Genomic DNA, 17,940 nt, shown 5'->3' on the forward strand with positions numbered 1-17,940 from the left:
AAACACCAACTGTCAACGATGTCTCTTTTTCCTTTCTGATCCAGGAACCAAACCAGGATCATACATCCCATTAAATTGTCTTGCCTCCTCAGTCTTCTTTAAATCAGGAACAGTTCCTGAGCTTTTTTATGTCTTTCATAGTGCAGACAGTTTGAAATAATACCGGCATTTTATTCTGTAAGATGACCACCTCAGGCCAAGTACCTGGACTAGAACCCCGTGGAAGTGGTGTGCTTTTCTCAGGGCACCACCTCAGGTTGGCACCTCATGTTGGCCTGTGCCATCACGGAGTAGGTTAGACTTAAATCACTTTGCTAAGCTTCCTCTACCACAGAAAAACTTGGTTTCATTTTCTAATTAGCTATTTTGTGGGGTGATACTGTAAGATTATAGCAAGAGCCTGCTCCTCATCAAACCCATTCTCTAGTCTTAGTATTGGCAAACAACATGTGAATGTATTACCACTATTACGGCTGGAAAATACTAGAGCAAATTTTGATGGTAAAATTTTCCCAGATTTGGTCAGTGAAATCTCTTTCAAGATGGCTTCTGTGTCCTTTGGGCATGTTCTCATCTTCTTTCAGCATTTGCTTATTTATGGCACAATATGCTTCAGGTTCATATTGTGCTTTCTCTGACCCAGTCCTAGAATCATCCAAATTTCTAAGGAACCCTGGTTCCTTCAGTGGAGGTCAGTATTTCAAAACAGAAATCTTAGTGCCCAGTGTGCTCATTGTTACTGGGCCACCACTGCTTTTAGGCCTACTCAGCAGATAGAGTTAAAAAATATATGTGTCTTTATATTTACAAATATATCTATGAATATAACTGAAAAATATATTTTCATGCTTCACCTCCAATTCCAATTAAAGACCTCAAGGTTCTTTCTATATTTGTAAATCCTATCCTGGGTCCCATTATTCTCAATATATGTACTTGCTTATCTCCTGCCACCCTCTGACACCTCTGCATTTGTCAAACACTCTGTTGTCTCTCCTTACTCTACACCACCACCTCCTCAGCTATTAGTCCTGCAGCCACCTCAAGTGCCAGTTCCTGGCTCTAGCATGCTGGAACCTCCTCCCACATCCACCTTCCACCTGCCACCACTGCTTCTCTGGTCATTTAGGCAAGTGACCAAAGCCCACATCAGAAGGCTCCTCCCCCTCACTCCTCTTAGAGATTTGACAGCCACTGTATTTTAATCTTCTGTGTAGCAAAGAATGCTGACTTTACTGTGAGCATTGTGAGGGTGCCACAATAAAAGTTATTTTATAGATTGAGCAGTTAAAGATAATAAAAACAGCTAGGGTTCAAGTGAAGTTAGAAATTTTATGACATTTGGTTCCAGTAAAATTAGCAATTGTCTTCTGTTACTCTCTCCAACACACTCACTTCATTAACTGCCTGTCGACAGCATTCAACACTGATAACCACAACTACTCCTTTTTGGAAAGAACTCCTTTTTGTTGCTTTCTATGATGCTCTTTTATGCGAATAAAGAAATCAGGATTTTACCCAACATAGAATAACATAGTGCTAGAAGGTGACAGCATGCTGTGAATGATAAAGTGAGTCCCATTAATTGAATTAATTTCACAGGTGCAGGAATTTGAAACCAGAGATGAAGGAAGACATATCCTCCAAAATATCCCTAGGTAGATTTAGAGGAATTCTGCCCATGTGATTGGGTTGTGAGATTATACACACACACACACACACACACACACACACATATAAATATATATATATATATATGTATATATATATATATATATACACATATATATCCATTTTTTAAATTTGTTTATAAAATATTTTTTTTTGTTTTTTTGTTTTTTTTAATATATTTTATTGATTTTTTACAGAGAGGAAGGGAGAGAGATAGAGAGCCGGAAACATCGATGAGAGAGAAACATCGATCAGCTGCCTCCTGCACATCCCCCACTGGGGATGTGCCCGCAACCCAGGTACATGCCCTTGACCGGAATCGAACCCGGGACCCTTCAGTCCGCAGGCCGACGCTCCATCCACTGAGCCAAACCGGTTTCGGCTAAAATATGTTTTTTATAAATAACATATAGTCAGACTTTGTCTTTTGTCAACTTTGACAATCTGCCTCTTAGTTAAGGTTTTTAGTCTATTGTTTCTGATTAGAAGTCAACCACATTTCATTTTGTTGTTCCCTTATATACTGTATATTTTTATTCTGACTGCTTTTAAGATTGTGTCTCTATCTTCAGTTGTAGTAATTTGTCTGTGATGTTTCTAGGTGTGGTTGTCTTTGTGTTTATCCCAATTGGTGCTTTCTAAGCATCTTTTATATATGACTCATTACCAGTTTTGGAAAATGGTCAGCCAATATGTATTCAGATACTTCTTTTGCTTTTTTCTTTCTCTTTCTCTTTTCTCCTTCTAGAAATGCAATTACATTTACACTAGACTGTGATATAGTACCCCTAAAGATCTGATGAACTGTTTATACATAACTCATTTTTCTTTTTGTTTTTCAGTTTAGATGATTTCTATTGACCTGCCTTCAAGTTCACTATTTTTCCCCTCTTACGTTTAGTCCATCCATTTTTTGATAAGCCCATCCAAAAAAATATTATTATTTTGTTGTTGTTGTTGTTAATCCTCACGGAGGATATTTTCCCATTGATTTTTAGAGAGAGTGGAAGGGAGGAGGAGAGACAGAGAGAAAGAAACATCGATGTGAGAGAGACACATCGATTGGTTGCCTCCTGTATGTATCCCAACCAAAGCTGGAGATTGAGCCTGCAACCAAGGTACATACCTTTGACTGGAATCAAACCCTGGACTTTCCAGTCTGCGGGTCAGTGCTCTCTCCACTGAGACAAACCGGCCAGGACTATTTTTGTTATATTTCTTATATATACAGTGAGGCCTTGACTTACAAGTGTCCCCGACTAACGAGTTTTTTGAGATACCAGCTATCTCTCGGCTGATTTTTTTGCATTGAGTTGATAGAGTAATTTGAGTTAACGAGCTCTATCTCAGAACGAATTAAACTCGTAAGTCAAGGCCCCACTGTAGAATTTTTGTCACTGCTCTTTCCATGCATGCTGTTTCTACTAGATCCTTTAATATATTTATTGTAGTTATATTATCATTATGCTTATCAGATAAATGTAATATCTGAGGCATCTCTGAGCCTGTCCCTATCGACTTTTTTGTCTCTTGACAAAGCATCATATTTCCTTGCTTCTTCATATTTGTCACTTTTTAAAAATAGTGCCCAAATTTTGTGATATAGCATTAAAGGTTAAGGTAATTAAGATTTTTGCTCAGTGACAAGCATGTCTGTTTTTCTACTAGGCAGTCATTTGATGGGGGGAAATGGGAGGAATTAATCTGGTTTTTATTGAGTTAGGATTGGGCTTTGTGGTAATTTTAGTTATATTTCATTTATTGTAGGTGTCAAATTATTTTATAGCAGAACCAAAACTTCCCTCTTAAGCAGCGCTTGTGTTCTGGGTGCCTTGAGGGTTTCCATTTATTCTATCTTTCCCTCAACCTTCAGTAGACTCTGTGTACCTGCACCTTAAGGAGATCTCATTTCATTATCTTGACCTCCCTCTCCTTCCCAACAATAGGCAGCTGTTGCCTTCATGCCCAGTGTATGGTATGGGATGCTTGGAAGATGCCTCTGATTCTCCTCTCAAACTTCAGCAGGCCTTGTATTACTTCCCTATTGCTGCTATAACAAACTACCAGAAACTCTGTGGCTTAAAACAACACAGATTTATTATTTTATAGTTCTAGAAGTCATAAGTCTGAAATATGTCTCAATAGGGTAAAATGAAATGTCCACAGGGCTCTATTCCTTCTTGAAGCACTAAGGGAGAATCTATTTCCTTGTTCTTTCCAATGTTGATGCTACCTGCATCCCTTTCATCTTCAAACCTAGTAACTGCATCAAACCATAACTCCACTCTGCTTCCATTGTCACATCTTCCTCTTTGTTTTTTCATTGAATTTACGGACTCTCCTGCCTCCCTCTTGCACTTCTAAGGACCTATTTGGTGACATTCATATAGCTGGATAGCCCAGGACAATCTTCCTGTCGCAGAAGGAAGTTCCTTTTGCTATCAAGGTAACATATTCACAGGTTCTAAAGATTAGGACTTGAACATCTTTGGAGACTACTATTCTGCCAACCACAGGCCCTCTGTGCATGCACTTCAAGAAAGTCTCAATTAGCTTTCTAGCTTTCCCAAAGCACAGACGTTTGGCTGCCATTTTTTCAATTTAAAAATCAAGGTGCCTATGGGCTTTCTCCGTTCTCATCTCTATCCTTAAATTTCAGTAAGCCCCACACACCTGTGACTTCAGGAGTTCCCTCTCAACTCTCCAGCTGTGCATGGCCACTGCTACATACTCAGTCTAATATGAGATACCTGTATGGTTCCTCTCCATTATGGACCTCAGACTTCACAGACAGTGTACGCCTGCATCTCACTGGGAGTCTCTCTCAGTCATCTCTGCTGTCACTTCTTCAGCAAGAGGTAGCCACCACCTCATTCTCTCTCAGAATCCCAGTGTTGTTCTGTTACATCTGAACCTACTTCAGCCCATCTGGTAAGCATATGCCTCAGAGAGCATTCCCATTGTCCTACCTTCTTCTTTAATATGTGTGCTTTGTTAAGTCCCATGAGAAAGAGTTTGGGGTGTGTGCAGATTCTTTGTAGACATGCCAGCATATACCCCAGTCTTTTTAAAAGTTCATCTTTTATCTTCTACCCTCAACTATAGTAGCACACTCATCCTCCTGCCTCTTCACCAATGATAACTGCAGTATGAGACTGTTTTATCCTAAGAGGAACTTGCCACTTCTTTAATTTTAGTTTATTGGGTTTCTTTGGATCTCATTTTTCTGATAAATTTTTAAACTGATTTTTGTAGGTTTTTCTACTCTATCTCAGCAATAGAGTAGCAGCGATACCTCTGCTGTGTCTTTATTCTCACATATATTCTAAGTAGAAACAGAACTTTTCTAGTCTTGAAGGGCAGGGTGAACCCAGTTAATATATAGGTTACTTGTCCAGAATTGTGGTAAACGCCAAAGCTAAATCCATCTGCATTTCAGACTAAATTACTACCTAAGGATTGAGCCAAGATTTTATCCTCATAAATGGCTGCTAAATTATTGGACGAAAGGTGAAGGAAAGGTGAAAGAAAGAGTACATTTACACAATATTGATTGTGTTAGTTCACTGACTAACACCTTAGAAATCAAAAGAAGGTTTTAGAAGCTTTTCTTAGTTGGACTTCAAAGCCTTTTTCCTAGGTATTATTGGTTGGAAGCTCCAGATGGAAAGCCTGGGAGTATTTATAGTTGCTCACTAATTAGCTTCAATATTTTCCGACATTAAGAAATAAGGAAGAACCCTGAAAGATGGTGCAAAAGCATTATCAATTGACACACAGTTTCTTTTAAAATCAAAGGTCTTGCAGAAAGGGCATAGGAATTCTTCGATGAAGTATTGGGACTATTCTGGGATGCATATTTTACTTATCTACTGAGAAAGAACTCCTCGAGCACCAACTTCTATTGTAGGTAAATAATAGCGCGAGCCCTGAGTAGCCATCCGAAACCGGGGCTACTCTTAGCAACTGCATTGTCAGAAAATAATGACTAAGCCATATCACAGAGATGTTATAATAATAACAGGACCATGAAGTAGAGCAGTTAAAAAGACTGCCAAGGAGCCACTCAGGCGTTAGAAGCTACTAGTATTTGCGGCATTAAAACAGCAAATGCTGCTGGGTGTACAACTGGCTGCTGAGCAGCAATCAAATGAGAAATCGATAGAATGGAGAACACCTGTAGTGTACACATATCTCATTTGAACCAACAGAAAAAAGAAAAGTGTGAGAGGCTTCTGCAAAGAGCTGTATACAAAGCAGCTTCTTTGCAGAGAAGGAAGAGCCAGGCTTGATTAAAGCAAATAATGGGACTCTCTATAGTAGAATTCTGCTAGAAACCCTCATTCGGCATAGGAGATTTGCAGGGATTTTCCCACCTGCAGTTCTCCCTCTTAGGAAAGGGGTAGCATGGGCTGCTTTTAAAAAACAGTCCCAGACAGAAGTAGCCATTAGTGCGACCCAACTCAAAGCTGGAGTGTGGAAGTTGACAATCATCTCATAATTCAAAGTCATTATGCTTAAGGCTTCAGAGGAGTGAAGATAGGATACTCCCTCCACTAACATATTCCAGAGAAGATACACAGCCCTGACAGGAAATTAATTCTCCTAATGTTCTCTAAGGTGGAAGAGGGTCACAACCAAGGTAACTGTGACAAATCAACAAATTACCTCCTGGGACTTAGCAAATTAGCATGCCTGAAGCTGACCCAGGGGAAGTTTAGTAAGGTGGCTCTCTGTGCTGCAAAGGACCACATGCTTGGAACGTGATCCCAGATAGAGCTGAGGATATCTCCTAGCAGAGATGTTAGACAGAACTTGACATAAATGCTCATGGGACTAAAGTCCATGACTCGGTGAACCTGTGCTTATGGGTGCCGGGGCTGACGGGCAGACCCCGAACAACGGATGAATGATTACTCTGACACAGGTTTCTGTGAAAGAGCGGCTAAGGGGCTGCTTCGCTATAGGAACTAAGCAGCCCTGTTCGCCTGCCGCCTTAGGCTTTTATTGTAACAACAGCTTGAACTAAAATTAACTATTAGATACTATCAGTAGGGTAAGCATCCTTGAGAAGACACATGTGTCTGTAGTGTCCTTTAAGCAAGGCAGTGTCTAAGTAAACACCCAGGGGCTCAGATGTATTTGGAAAAGTCAAGGCAGGGGCAGGCGCCTTCAGCCAACTCCTGTCCCATGCCTCCCCACAATGGGAACGATGGATATTACTCAGCAAACTTTACCATAATGAAAGCTGCAATGATGGGAATGATGGGCCAGTTAAGGCTTGCTTGAGAAGGATAGAAAAAAAAGGTGTAGTCAGAGACAAATTTTCCTGAACACATGTTGCCCACCCTGCCTCTTAAGGCAGAAACCTCTGAGTCAGAGGATGAGAATTGCATGCTATCAAAGGGACATAATCCCAGAACGTGAGCTGGGATTCAGAAGATGCAAGAGGTGTGACAGAGCAGTGATTCTCACACTTTAATATTTATATGAATCACTTGAGGACTTTAACATTTTGATTCTGCATTTCTCACAAGCTCTTAAGTAGGGCAGATGCTGCTGTCTGGGAACAAACAACACGATGAGCATGGGCATAGAGAACTCAGTAGGGATAATAATCCCAGCCTCCTAGCTATGCCTAAACAGCACACTGCTAATTTTCAGTTTTGTTTTGTTTTTAAAGAAGGCAGCATCCCCAGAGTCCACAATTCATTCGTGGTTTATTTTCTACTTATGTCCCTCAGCTTTAGTCATTGTCCTTGGGGCTCCAGAACATCCAGGCCCCCTCATCCTCACAAGGCATGGTTAGCACTCAAGTTCCATAGACCTTAACAAGGACAGTCTGGAGCCATCAGTAGCAGTAGATGTGACTGACCTCAGTGCTGTTACTATCAGGTGGGTAGGCAAAAGCATTCCATTCTGGGAGCTGAGTTGTTTCTGCATACAAATTGCATAGATGAACATAATACACTAGAGCATTTGTCTTGGCTCTTATTGAATTCATTCACCATTTCTTACTTGAAAGTGACAAGTTTAATTTGAAAACATGATCAGCAAATAGCATATAAGAGATGTGGTGTGTTCCTCCAAAAGATTGGAGTTGTACGAAATGAAATGCTGTTGTTGATCTTATGTGTTTTATAGATAAAAGTTAACCTGTCATCGGTGCCAACATGCATTGGAATATGAAGGTGGCTCCTCCAGATACTGCCTTCAGCAGGTGCAGCACAAAGGCTGCAGGTTTCCCCCCAGACTGTTCCTGAAACAGGTGCTATTAGCTAACATCTGCTTTTTTCTGCTCATAAACCTTTAATTGAAGTCCTCTCCACACTAACAACCTACTTATCTGATACTCATTTGGGTCAGGTTTGTTTGAAGCCCTAAAGCAGAGACAAATACCAGCTTAAAAGTCAAAGCCATCTCTGCTAAGAAGTAGTAGCAAGGCAACTATCATAATTGTACCTTCTTCAGAATTTTTTTGGCAGTCAAATACTCCTTTGTAAATCGGTCTTCTCCATGAAAACAATGGATAGGCATTCTCATGTACTGTAATGCAGACTGGAAAATTAGTGAACTTTTCTTAAGCACTCTAAAAAACTCTCTATAATTTAGATTAGAGCCAGAGTCCCAGAATTTAGGATCAATGGATCAAAGTAGATAAAGAAATAATAAATGAAGTACTAGCTTAGGGTTGCTAGATTTTTTTACCTTGCAAAATGTTTCTAAAAAGGAAAAAAATAGTCTGAACCACTATTTGTTGTCATTATCCTAATATATAAAAAGCCAGGGGCCATCATGACCAAAACAACCGGACAGACGATGGAACAGCAGGCTGTGAGGGGTGACAAGGCCGGCAGGGGTGTTAGTGAGGGACAGCCAAACAACTGAACAGCAGGCTGCGTGGGGCCACCAGGCCGGCAGGGGGGCAATTGGAGGGCAACCAGGCCGGTAGGGGGGGCAGTAGGGGTGACCAGGCCAGCGGGGGGGGGCAGTTAGGGGAGACCAGGCTGGCAGGAGTGGGGGCAATAAGGGGCGACCAGGCTGGCAGCGGGCAGATGGGGGTGACGAGACTGGCAGGGGGGGCAGTAAGGGGAGACCAGGCCAGCGGAGACCATGAACCAGGAGGTTGTGGTTCGATTCCTAGTCAGGGCACATGCCCTGATGAGGGTTCGATCCCCAGTAAGGGGCTTGCTGAAAGCACCTGATCCATGATTCTCTCTCATCATTGATGTTTGTCTCTCTCTCTCTTCCTCTGTCTGAAATCAATAAAAATATATATATATATGTTTAAAAGAAACAAAATAAACAACAATAAAAACAGAGAAATTTCTTCTGCTCTCAACTGGCCAAGACAGGGAAGGCAAAGAAAGGCAATGTTAAAAAAAAAAAAAAAAAAAAGGAAGGAAGAAAGAAAGAAAAAAGAATGCTACTTACATTACCTGGCCCAAGGTAAACATTCAATGACTGCCAAGTTTTAATGGTAAATTGAGTTGTAAATTTTTGGTATGAATATGCTCTGTACTTATACATTCTATTGAAAATGTTCTGTTATTTGTCTACCTTTCCCAACAAACTGTGAACTCTTTGAAGTAGCGATTGTGCTTTACTTATGTATCTCTAGGGGGAACAACTCAGCAAATTGCTTTGTTGAATTAATGAACACTTCTGTACCCTAAAACATTGTGATTTACAAGGAATTAACTTATACTCAAAAGACACCTGAAACAGAGCCAGCAAGTAGTATACATTTTTAGGTTTCTCTGGGGATCACCCCATGAAAAAGCATACTCAAAACTCCGAGAACACTCTCTGGGGCACATTCTTCCTTGAAGTCAGTCTTAAATTAACCTGTCTTATCTCATGATATCAACCAGAGTAGACTTCTCCAGGCTCTTACCGTATTAGGAACCTAATACAGTTTTGCATTTTGTCTTATGGCCATTAAATGCTGCTCAGTATTTTTATAGAGTGTTCTGGTCATCTTGCTAAATATATCATTGTAGTCATTAAGAAGATATCTTGATTTTAACTATTTTGACAACAAAAGGCTTAAGCATAAAGTACTATTTCTTAGTTGTTTCTCTAGAGAAATTTGAGTCTAATATAGGATTTGTTATCTCAGAATAGCACCCTAGTAAGCAGGTATTTAAAGGCCAAAGCACAGCTGCAATGTGAATAAAATGTTATTAGACATGTCCTTGATCTTTTAGCTTTATTACAGATTGGAGACTTTTAATTTTTAATAAAATTCATTGCAATGACAGATAAGATAGATTGTTCCCAGTGGTAGTTCACATCCAAGAAATGATATAACATGCCTGACTACCAAATGTAATGGTATGATTAATTCATTGAATTAATTACTTCTTTTGTTGCATATTCATGCATTTTATTGAGAAAAAGAAAATCCCTGAAGATCACTTCTGTATGTAGAAACATAATGAAAATAAAATGAACAAGATGTTTAAAATTAATTTAAAAAATTAGAAGTTAGTATTATAAGTCCACCCAGTAATTCTGGTTAGCATATGACTTACAAGTTCAGCAGGGGGTTAAATATTTGTTCAGGATAAAGGAGGAGGTGGCAAAGATCATGGTCACATTGTTATTGAACTTGAAAGAAAAGAAAATTAAGTATTGCAACAAATCTTCTTTTGTATGGTAAAATAATTTTTCTGGTTTATTAAGAATTCTTATATACAGACCCTTTCAGGTTATGATGGTGTTTCTCTAGTAGTTCCTGTTTATCTTCTCCCATTTTTCTACTGAGCCACTCACAAAAAACAATGGATGGAAACACACAATTGCAATAGCATTAGGAAGTGAGTGCATTGATTAATTATCTGCCAGTACCAAAGAGAAATATTCACTAATCAAAGTAAGGAGGCAATCCTGAAGGAGAACAAACTCAGGGAAGACAGTAAGACATTTTTATTACACCTATTATAGCACTCTTTCTCAGATATATATTTAGCAGAGGGACAGATCCATACATCCCTGACCAAAAGGTGGTTTTTGTTTGTTTGTTTTATTCTGTTTTGGACTTTTTGCTTTAATTGTCTTTCATTACCTCACAACTGCCCACCTCCCTGCATCCTGGTGAAAAACACTATATGGATTTGGAGTCTATGGTGTCCAATTATTACAACTTAGAGCAGATAAAGACAAGTAATGATAAATGATTTCCTGGAATATAAAATAAGCAATAGAACACCTGAGAGAGAAATATACCTTGGATTCTGCACTTTACACAATCTTTCTATCAAGGTTTTAAAACTTCACTGTCCAGTATGGTAGCCAATAGCCATATGTGGCATTTAAGCACTTGAAAAGTGGCTAGTCCAAATTGAGATTTTTTAAGTATAAAATACACACCAGATTAGGAGGAGCTTGTATTTTTAAAAAAGTAAAAATATCATCAATATGTTTAATATTAATTAATATTAAAATATTAATATTTTAGATTTATTGGGTAAAGTAAAATATATTATTAATATTAATTTAACTGGTGCTATTTAAAAAATGTGATTACTAGAAAACTTTTGGTAGCATATGTGACTTTCTTTTCTGTGGCTCTCACTACATTTCATTTTCATAGCCTTGGCTTAAAGTATTTTTCCTATAGAACTCGTAAAATAATATATAAATATATTTTTGTGTATATAATTAGACAACTAGGCAGCAGAATCAGGATGTCGCTTCTTGTTTCAATGAGAGGAGACTAGATAAGGAGGTTAGTAGTTATGAATATTCAACTTTACCACCCTCCTAACTTCACCTGCTTAAAAACTAAAACCAAGTTCTAATAAAAAAAATCCTTATGGTTAGGGGAACCAGAAGAACATCATCCATTCTGTTTATTGACATAATTGTAATCTATGAACAGATACAATAACAAAACATGAGTAAATAAAAGCATTTTCCATTGTAAAAGACTTAAAATATTCATTATACTATGATGGTGAGGCATGAAGGAGAGGGAATTAACCACAGGAGTAAGAAGTATATTTTAGTAATTTTTTTTTTCTCAATGAAATACAAATTTCATATGATTTTATGAAATAATATATCAAATTAAGCTATTTAGAAAATAGGCCAAAATACAAATAGAGCTGACTTGGAAGACTAAAGAAACTGGATGAGACTGCAAGAAAATATAATGACTTGAATGGAAGCACCTCGTGCTTTTTTGTTGTTGTTCCTTTTTATCTTTTTTTTTTGTATTTCTAATAAGACATAAATAAAACAAAATTTTAAAAGTGAAGAATGATGTCTGGCATTTAATATGGAAATCAGATAAATATTAAATTATTTTAAAATAATTGTGGTGAATATAAAATGTAAACATTGGAGCTCCAGTGGCGTAATCGGTTAGCGCGCAGTACTTATAAAATGTAAACATTAAATATATACATTTACTATATAATAATTATGTAATATATTACTATGTATATAATCAATGAATATATTGATTCTGACATCCCACATCATACTATAAATAATCTGACATCCCATATCATACTATAAAATCTGGAACTATGAAGAATACTCCCACTAGCTCTTTCAAATTCCACCAGCATTTTAGCCATTGGCTCTTTCACATTTTAGTAGAGCTTTTGGAGGTCAAATGTAATTATTCTCCAAGCAAGCTCACTATATTATTTCACATTTTATAATTCATCTCATCCTTTAATTGTTCTGTTGTTCTATTTGCATATATCTTGATTGAAAGTCATTGATGTTTCTGCCATTTGGGTGACATTCTATTCATAATAGATTCTACTATTATGTATAGAAATATTTATTGCAAACATTTTTATATAGTAGGATATTTAATATTCATGTAATGAATAAGACTTGAGAGAATACAGTTAATTTTAAATAAAAGTATGTACTCATAGAGAGGGGAAATATGAAATGTGAAAAGAGCATGAAAATGAAAAGCATAATAAGAAAATTAAGAATGAGAAAAGTACTGAACAGAAGTCTGGATACTGCAAAAAAAAATTCAAATCAGAGGGACATTTTCAAGCTTGAGAAGATAATTTAGAGGCATAAAGAACAAATCAAGAAAAAAAACTACAAGGAAGAAGCAAATAATATGGCAAAAAAAAAATGTCTTCATGAGGCACAGAATTAAAGATAGGAGCTTACACTTGCTTCCTGCTTTTGGCTTATACTCTACCTGTCATGATCTTGTTGCTCTAAACATAGTAGTTAATTAGTTGAGTTAATCCTCACAACAACCTGGGGTTAAGGGCTATAATTATCATGCCCTTTACACTCAGAAAAACAAAACACCAAGAAATCAACTGCCTCAGATCCCAGGTACTATGTGGTAGAGACAGGACTAAACTTGAGGCTGTCAGACTGCAGTCTGTGCTCGAAAGCAGTTTCCTATGTCATCTCTCAAGAAAAATGAGCACCCATAACTGAGTACATGGCAGAATTAATTTAAACACAGCAGCACTTATATATTCTTGATTTAAATAAATTATACATACATAAACATAAATATGTATATATGTATATGAATGCATATCTATTTCAGGTATCCTATATAATAAAAGCCTAATATGCTAAGTGTCTGGTCGTTCGGTTGTCTGTTAAACCAATCAAAGCGTAATATGGTAATGATATGCTAAGGCAACTCAACCACTCGCTATGACATGCACTGACCACCACGGGGCAGACGCTCCAACCAGTAGGTTAGCTTGCTGCTGGGGTCTGGTGGATCAGCACTGAGCAAGATGGGCCAGACACGCCCTGGAGACCCTCCCGCAGTCCCTCCCTGCCAGCCAACCTCCCACATTCCTCCCTGGCTCTGATCATGCCCCAGTGCAGTCCCTTGGCTTGGCCTGTGCCCTCTCACAATCCGGGACCCCTCAGGGGATGCTGGAGAGCCAGTTTTGGCCCAATCTTGCAGGCCAGGTCAAGGGACCCCACTGGTGCATGAATTTGTGCACTGGGCCTCTAGTCTATAATAATCCAGGAAAAGAGATTAGACTATCTACCAAAAAAATATATATGTATCTTGAAACATATGGCAATACCCAAAGCCAAAAGATAACACTTCCTTTTCTATAGAGCTAATAAAGAAAATATTTTTTAAATAAAGGTACTCATTTGGTATCACAGAGCCAAATTAACCTTTGTGTACAAGCTACACCAGGAAAACATTCTGACACATAAGCCATTGAAAAGCATACCATCCATGCACATTCTAAAAGTTACACAGCAATAGATAAATAAGAACAATTAATCAAAATTAGAAATTTTAAAAGAGAGGGATTATAAATGATAGTAGCTATAAAATGTTTTGGATGTATTAATTTTTCTGCCTATTTGTGACCAGTTTTTAAAAATAACATTATATATTAATGTAGCAAAAGGGGTACTTATTGCCTTTCTGCACTCACCAGAAAAATGGCAACCAATAGTTACTTGTGTTTGCTTCTAACACTGTTCTGGTTAGCGTTACTTGTTGGTTTGATGATGTACTTTAATAAGATTGATGTATTCTGATAAAATATTAGTGTGAAAATTTTCAGTTTCTATAAGTTCTAAATTAAATGTTTTTCAAAGTCCCAGTAAATGTAATTAAAAATTATATTTTAAGCAATTATACAAACATCTTTGAAAGTTTAGAAAAAAAATATAGAAATGTAGAAGGGTTCTACACTCATATTGCTTTATAAAATATTAACTTTCCACTTAATTTTGAAACCTAACATTGGTATTCTAGAGGATGCACTAGGAGTATGGTTTATAGAATTAAGGAATAAAATTTCACTTAGTCAAGTTTAATGTCATGAATATTCCTTGGCCCTACATCAAAGTGTGACCAAATCAATGAACATTAATTTGAAATAGTGTATTTTTATGATTCCCAGATTAAACTGGCTTTTTCAAAATTGCTAATTTAGAACTGACCTCAATCTGACAAGATAAGAGCAACTGTCTCTATTGCTCTCTCTGTCATCTCAACACACACACACATACACACACACACACACATACAGGAGAGACAGAGGGAGAGAGAAACATCAATGAAGGCAAACTATGTGTTAATAGTGAATAGAAATATGTGTTTTGTGAATATTCTATCTTCTAAATAAACATGTATTAATTATTAAACAAAAATAATAGCAATTTATAAACATGGCTTTGTATAAGTCCCTAAATAAAAACCTTTTCTATATCTATGATAGGTCTATTATTTTATAGATTTGCAAATCCTTTCTGGTTGTTTCTAAAATTTTTCTTTATGCTTTAATATAATCAATTGTAAAATGATACTCAGATTTTCTTTTTTTCTATGGCCAAGTAGTATTCCATTGCATAAATGTACCATAGCCTTTTTATCCACTCATCTACTGATGGGGTTGCTCCTGAATCTTGGCTATTATCAATAACACCACAATGAATATAGGGTAAATATATCCTTTCGAATTAGTAATTTGGGTTTCTTTGTATATATTCCCAGAAGTGGAATTGCTGGGTCATAAGGCAATTCCATTTTTAATTTTTTAAGGTTACTCCATACTGCTTTCCACAGTGGCTGCACTGATCTGCATTCCCAGCAGCAGTGCATGAGGGTTCCCTTTTCTCCACATCCACACCAAAACTTGTTTGTTGATTTTTCAAACAGCCATTCTGATAAGTGTCAGGCGCTATATCGTATGGTTTTAATTTATATTTCTCTGAAGATTAGTGATGTTCAGCATATTTTCATATGCCTATTGGCCATCTTTGGAGAAGTGTATATTCAGGTTCTTTGCCCACTTTTAATTGGGTGGTGGACACAGTGCAATATATAGGTGACGTATTGTGGACTGTATACTTGAAACCCATCTAGTTTTATGAACAAATGTCACCTCAATAATTTTAATAAAAATTTTTGATGGAAAAAAACTCAGAATATTAGAAAAGATAATAATTTATATATTTCACAGCTGGTGGAGGAAATAGAGTCTGTAAATGATGTAATATTTTACTTGTATTCCAGATTTCACAACTATGATCAAACTTGACTTTTCAAATTTGTTCCCCTCTTGACATATAACCTTAAAGCATTTCAAATTGTTTGGCTTCCTATACCTGACAAAGAGTTGGCTGATACTTTAATTACAAGATTTACATTATCTTTAAAATGCATCATGAGAAAATCATATCTAATAAGGAGGGAATATGCTAATTGACTGCCATGCCCTCAATGATGGCGGTGCCCACAGCCACAAGATGGCGGTGCCTAGTCCCCTCAGCCCTGCCAGGGTGGCAGGGACGCAGCAAGGCTGGGCCTGCCAGATGCACTGCGTGCCTGCCTCTGAAGTTCCCCAGTCCCCTCAGTCCCCCACCCGCCCAGGGCCAGCCCAAGGTGCAGGCAAGCCTCAGATGGCAGCTGCCCAGCCACCCAGGGCTGACCCGATGCGCAGACAGGCCTCGGATAGCGGCTGCCCAGCCAACGCTCAGGCACAAGCAAGCCTCAGATGTCGGCTGCCCAGCAGCCCAGGGCCGGCCTGAGGCACAGGCAAGCCTTAGATGGTGGCTGCCCAGCCACCCAGGGCCAGCCCGAGGTGCAGGCAAGCCTTGGATGGCAGCTGCCCAGCCGCCCAGGCTTGCCCGAGACTCAGGTAACCAGGGCCCACTGAAGCTTGCGCTGCTGGCAGTGGCAGCAGCAAAGGTGTGATGGGGCATCAACTTCCCCTGATCGCTGGGTTGCCTTCTGCCCCTGAGGGCTCCTGGACTGTGAGAGGGGGCAGGCCGGGCTAAGAAACCTCCCCCTCCAGTGCATGAATTTTCATGCACCAGGCCTCTAATCATTAATAAATGGAATGTAAAAGAAAGTTAACACACCTAAGTACAAAATACAATGCAAAATATTGGGATTTTTATTATATAGAGGAAAGGTGAAATAATATTTATAGTATAATAAGTGCTTTTCAAATACTGTGCTATGTTTTTAATATGTGTTAGTCTAACTTAAAACTCACAACAAACGTTTGTTGTAGGCATTAATTTCCCCTTTTCGCAAATAAGAGAATGAGTCTCAAACAGATTTTGTATCAAATAGTTTGAGTATTTCACAGCACCATTAAGGGATGGAATAAGGTGTTTAACCCACCACTGCCTGCCCAGAGCAGCTTTTCCTTTAGTGGTTTGCAAAGTGTGGTCCCTGGACTAGCAGCTTCGGCATCACATTTTTGGAATTGCATATGCTTGGCCAGCTGACTTAGAAACTTGAGCAATGTGTATTTTAACCAGCCTGCCAGATATTTTAAGGCACACTCTAGTTTGAGAAACATGTGCTAAATCATCCCTTGGGTAGTACATTGATTGGTAAAACACTAAACAGATGTTTTCAGGAACACTTAAAATCTGCACGTCTATTCTTGTGTTTGCTTCATCCTCTCCCTTTACATTTACAGGATTCTGGAGGACTATGAGGAAAATTTGAATCCAATATGTAAAGTATGACAATAGTAAGAGATGATAGATGATAGATAGATAGATAGATAGATAGATAGATAGATAGATAGATAGATTTGTTGTTCCACTTATTTATGCATTTATTGACTGTTTCTTCTCTGTGCCCTGACTGGAGATCAAACCCACAATGTTGGCATATTGGGACAATACTCTAACCCCGTGGTCGGCAAACTGCGGCTTGTGAGCCACATGCGGCTCTTTGGCCCCTTGAGTGTGGCTCTTCCACAAAATACCACGTGTGGGCGCACATACAGTGCGATTGAAACTTCGTGGCCCATGTGCAGAAGTCGGTTTTCGGCCTGGGCGAGTCTATTTTGAAGAAGTACTGTTGATATTTGGCTCTGTTGACTAATGAGTTTGCTGACCACTGCTCTAACCAACTGAGCAACCTAGCCATGTCCCTAAAAATTCAGTTTTAACCCCTGAAATTTGATTTGTTTTTAATGGCACAAGAAAAATGGGGTGGAAAAAGTAAAGAATGAATCTGGATTAATATTACTCCATATTTTCTGTATCTTCCTGAGCCCATCGAGATTGTGCATTAGAAATACTATTTTGTTGTTTACTTATCTCATGGCCTCTCTTGTTTCTTTGTTTCTTCCATTAAATCTGCTACAGTGAGACACACAAATCCTGGATGATAAGCATAACCTCCTTTTTCTCATTCTATGAGTTCTTGGCTGTTGCCATTGTTTATTTGTAAAATTGTCTATTCCTGTGTACAAATCCAAGTCTATGGTATGATATCTAAGAGTGAGTTTCTTGAGAAATCTGGGTCTT

Source organism: Myotis daubentonii, chromosome 11 (assembly GCF_963259705.1).
Source record: "Myotis daubentonii chromosome 11, mMyoDau2.1, whole genome shotgun sequence".
Taxonomy (NCBI): Eukaryota; Metazoa; Chordata; class Mammalia; order Chiroptera; family Vespertilionidae; genus Myotis; species Myotis daubentonii.